Consider the following 5,000-nt stretch of genomic DNA (forward strand, 5'->3'; position numbering starts at 1 on the left):
CGGGTGAGTTTCCCCGTGTTGAGTCAAATTAAGCCGCAGGCTCCACTCCTGGTGGTGCCCTTCCGTCAATTCCTTTAAGTTTCAGCTTTGCAACCATACTTCCCCCGGAACCCAAAGACTTTGGTTTCCCGGAAGCTGCCGGAAAGGTCGTCATGGTAACGCCTCCCGATCGCTAGTTGGCATCGTTTATAGTCAGAACTAGGACGGTATCTGATCGTCTTCGAACCTCTGACTTTCGCTCTTGATTAAAGAAAACATTCTTGGCGAATGCTTTCGCAGTAGTTCGTCTTCCGCCGATCCAAGAATTTCACCTCTAACGGCAGAGTACGGACGCCCCCGTCTGTCCCTCTTAATCATTACCTCGTGCTCCGAAAACCAACAAAATAGAACCGAGGTCCTATTCCATTATTCCATGCAACACTATGCAGGCGAACAGCCTGCTTTGAACACTCTAATTTTTTCAAAGTAAACTTATCGGCCACCGCCGACACTCAGTCAAGAGCACCGACGGAGAACCGAAGGTGAGGCGAACGCAACCAGTGACACGCCTTGCGACGGACCGGCGGCGCTCGCCCAAAATCCAACTACGAGCTTTTCAACCGCAACAACTTTAGCATACACTGTTGGAGCTGGAATTACCGCGGCTGCTGGCACCAGACTTGCCCTCCAATGGATACTCGTTAAGAGTTTTAGGATGTACTCATTCCAATTACAGGGCCTCGTTAGAGTCCTGTATTGTTATTTTTCGTCACTACCTCCCCGTGTCGGGAATGGGTAATTTGCGCGCCTGCTGCCTTCCTTGGATGTGGTAGCCGTTTCTCAGGCTCCCTCTCCGGAATCGAACCCTGATTCCCCGTTACCCGTTATCACAAAGGTAGGCACGTAGCGTACCTTCGACAGTTGATAGGGCAGACACTTGAATGATACGTCGTCGGTGCAGAGACCGTACGATCCGCGTGGTTATCCAGAGTCATCAAACGTCACAGGACGAACCCGGTCGGTTTTGATCTGATAAAAGCGCGCCTCCCGAAGTCGGCGCTTAATGCATGTATTAGCTCTAGAATTACCACAGTTATCCACTTCGCTTACGAGACCAAATAAACCAAGACTGATTTAATGAGCCATTCGCAGTTTCGCTTTACGAGAACTCGTACTTGCACCTGCATGGCTTAATCTTTGAGACAAGCATATCACTACTGGCAGGATCAACCAGATAGCTGCGACAGCTGCGCTCGGCCCTTGCTGGGCCGCCCGGCGCGTGCTCGTCGCATTCGTTTAAGACCGAGGCGATCGCCTGCGGCCGTACTCGGCTTCGACAGTCGCTGGCCGCGACGTCCACGCTCTCGCCGGCAGTGCCAGGCGGAGCGATTTGCGTTTTTTCTTTGCTCGCCCTCTCTCGGGCTCGATCCATTCAGTTTCGCACAAACAAGAGCTCTGCCGGCCGCCTGCAGCGGTGCCTAAAACCCGGGCATAACAATGCGACCGTTCTGCTAGGCCGACAAGCGCTCAAGCCAGACGCTCGATCGAACGCCCACTACACATTAGTCGAGACAACGGCTCGCTCATTAGCATCGCGTTTGTACTTTAACTTTTTTCGGCTCGGCTTCTTTCGACGCCGATGCCGGCGACGCAGCACTCTCTCGCCCGCCAGCCACCGAGAAAAGGGTGCGCTCCGACCGGCCCCGCACCGCTCTTTCTTGGCTCATTCGAAATTACTGTCTTTCGCTCTGACATGCCTTACCTAGGGTTAGGTTAGTATGCTTGCACGTTTGTACTTTAACTTTTTTCGGCTCGGCTTCTTTCGACGCCGATGCCGGCGACGCAGCACTCTCTCGCCCGCCAGCCACCGAGAAAAGGGTGCGCTCCGACCGGCCCCGCACCGCTCTTTCATGGCTCATTCGAGTTTACTGTCTTTCGCTCTGACATGCCTTACCTAGGGTTAGGTTAGTATGCTTGCACGTTTGTACATTAACTTTTTTCGGCTCGGCTTCTTTCGACGCCGATGCCGGCGACGCAGCACTCTCTCGCCCGCCAGCCACCGAGAAAAGGGTGCGCTCCGACCGGCCCCGCACCGCTCTTTCTTGGCTCATTCGAAATTACTGTCTTTCGCTCTGACATGCCTTACCTAGGGTTAGGTTAGTATGCTTGCACGTTTGTACATTAACTTTTTTCGGCTCGGCTTCTTTCGACGCCGATGCCGGCGACGCAGCACTCTCTCGCCCGCCAGCCACCGAGAAAAGGGTGCGCTCCGACCGGCCCCGCACCGCTCTTTCATGGCTCATTCGAAATTACTGTCTTTCGCTCTGACATGCCTTACCTAGGGTTAGGTTAGTATGCTTGCACGTTTGTACTTTAACTTTTTTTGGCTCGGCTTCTTTCGACGCCGATGCCGGCGACGCAGCACTCTCTCGCCCGCCAGCCACCTAGAAAAGGGTGCGCTCCGACCGGCCCCGCACCGCTCTTTCTTGGCTCATTCGAAATTACTGTCTTTCGCTCTGACATGCCTTACCTAGGGTTAGGTTAGTATGCTTGCACGTTTGTACTTTAACTTTTTTCGGCTCGGCTTCTTTCGACGCCGATGCCGGCGACGCAGCACTCTCTCGCCCGCCAGCCACCGAGAAAAGGGTGCGCTCCGACCGGCCCCGCACCGCTCTTTCTTGGCTCATTCGAAATTACTGTCTTTCGCTCTGACATGCCTTACCTAGGGTTAGGTTAGTATGCTTGCACGTTTGTACATTAACTTTTTTCGGCTCGGCCTCTTTCGACGCCGATGCCGGCGACGCAGCACTCTCTCGCCCGCCAGCCACCGAGAAAAGGGTGCGCTCCGACCGGCCCCGCACCGCTCTTTCATGGCTCATTCGAAATTACTGTCTTTCGCTCTGACATGCCTTACCTAGGGTTAGGTTAGTATGCTTGCACGTTTGTACTTTAACTTTTTTTGGCTCGGCTTCTTTCGACGCCGATGCCGGCGACGCAGCACTCTCTCGCCCGCCAGCCACCGAGAAAAGGGTGCGCTCCGACCGGCCCCGCACCGCTCTTTCATGGCTCATTCGAAATTACTGTCTTTCGCTCTGACATGCCTTACCTAGGGTTAGGTTAGTATGCTTGCACGTTTGTACTTTAACTTTTTTTGGCTCGGCTTCTTTCGACGCCGATGCCGGCGACGCAGCACTCTCTCGCCCGCCAGCCACCTAGAAAAGGGTGCGCTCCGACCGGCCCCGCACCGCTCTTTCTTGGCTCATTCGAAATTACTGTCTTTCGCTCTGACATGCCTTACCTAGGGTTAGGTTAGTATGCTTGCACGTTTGTACTTTAACTTTTTTTGGCTCGGCTTCTTTCGACGCCGATGCCGGCGACGCAGCACTCTCTCGCCCGCCAGCCACCTAGAAAAGGGTGCGCTCCGACCGGCCCCGCACCGCTCTTTCTTGGCTCATTCGAAATTACTGTCTTTCGCTCTGACATGCCTTACCTAGGGTTAGGTTAGTATGCTTGCACGTTTGTACTTTAACTTTTTTCGGCTCGGCTTCTTTCGACGCCGATGCCGGCGACGCAGCACTCTCTCGCCCGCCAGCCACCGAGAAAAGGGTGCGCTCCGACCGGCCCCGCACCGCTCTTTCATGGCTCATTCGAAATTACTGTCTTTCGCTCTGACATGCCTTACCTAGGGTTAGGTTAGTATGCTTGCACGTTTGTACTTTAACTTTTTTTGGCTCGGCTTCTTTCGACGCCGATGCCGGCGACGCAGCACTCTCTCGCCCGCCAGCCACCTAGAAAAGGGTGCGCTCCGACCGGCCCCGCACCGCTCTTTCTTGGCTCATTCGAAATTACTGTCTTTCGCTCTGACATGCCTTACCTAGGGTTAGGTTAGTATGCTTGCACGTTTGTACTTTAACTTTTTTCGGCTCGGCTTCTTTCGACGCCGATGCCGGCGACGCAGCACTCTCTCGCCCGCCAGCCACCGAGAAAAGGGTGCGCTCCGACCGGCCCCGCACCGCTCTTTCTTGGCTCATTCGAAATTACTGTCTTTCGCTCTGACATGCCTTACCTAGGGTTAGGTTAGTATGCTTGCACGTTTGTACATTAACTTTTTTCGGCTCGGCCTCTTTCGACGCCGATGCCGGCGACGCAGCACTCTCTCGCCCGCCAGCCACCGAGAAAAGGGTGCGCTCCGACCGGCCCCGCACCGCTCTTTCATGGCTCATTCGAAATTACTGTCTTTCGCTCTGACATGCCTTACCTAGGGTTAGGTTAGTATGCTTGCACGTTTGTACTTTAACTTTTTTTGGCTCGGCTTCTTTCGACGCCGATGCCGGCGACGCAGCACTCTCTCGCCCGCCAGCCACCTAGAAAAGGGTGCGCTCCGACCGGCCCCGCACCGCTCTTTCTTGGCTCATTCGAAATTACTGTCTTTCGCTCTGACATGCCTTACCTAGGGTTAGGTTAGTATGCTTGCACGTTTGTACTTTAACTTTTTTCGGCTCGGCTTCTTTCGACGCCGATGCCGGCGACGCAGCACTCTCTCGCCCGCCAGCCACCGAGAAAAGGGTGCGCTCCGACCGGCCCCGCACCGCTCTTTCATGGCTCATTCGAAATTACTGTCTTTCGCTCTGACATGCCTTACCTAGGGTTAGGTTAGTATGCTTGCACGTTTGTACTTTAACTTTTTTTGGCTCGGCTTCTTTCGACGCCGATGCCGGCGACGCAGCACTCTCTCGCCCGCCAGCCACCTAGAAAAGGGTGCGCTCCGACCGGCCCCGCACCGCTCTTTCTTGGCTCATTCGAAATTACTGTCTTTCGCTCTGACATGCCTTACCTAGGGTTAGGTTAGTATGCTTGCACGTTTGTACTTTAACTTTTTTCGGCTCGGCTTCTTTCGACGCCGATGCCGGCGACGCAGCACTCTCTCGCCCGCCAGCCACCGAGAAAAGGGTGCGCTCCGACCGGCCCCGCACCGCTCTTTCATGGCTCATTCGAAATTACTGTCTTTCGCTCTGACATGC

General features: G+C 54.7%; 1 non-coding gene across 1 annotated transcript in view; it reads right to left on the bottom strand.

Moving 5' to 3' along the window:
- The window catches only part of LOC144418459 (small subunit ribosomal RNA), a 1,810-nt gene extending 594 nt beyond the window's left edge, over positions 1 to 1,216 (bottom strand). The window contains exon 1 of the ribosomal RNA XR_013473471.1: positions 1 to 1,216. This exon is cut by the window's left edge and continues 594 nt beyond it. This is a non-coding gene — a ribosomal RNA (small subunit ribosomal RNA).
- Between the last annotated feature and the right edge of the window lie 3,784 nt (positions 1,217 to 5,000).

The sequence above is a fragment of the Styela clava genome, unplaced genomic scaffold, assembly GCF_964204865.1.
Source record: "Styela clava unplaced genomic scaffold, kaStyClav1.hap1.2 HAP1_SCAFFOLD_79, whole genome shotgun sequence".
Classification (NCBI taxonomy): Eukaryota; Metazoa; Chordata; class Ascidiacea; order Stolidobranchia; family Styelidae; genus Styela; species Styela clava.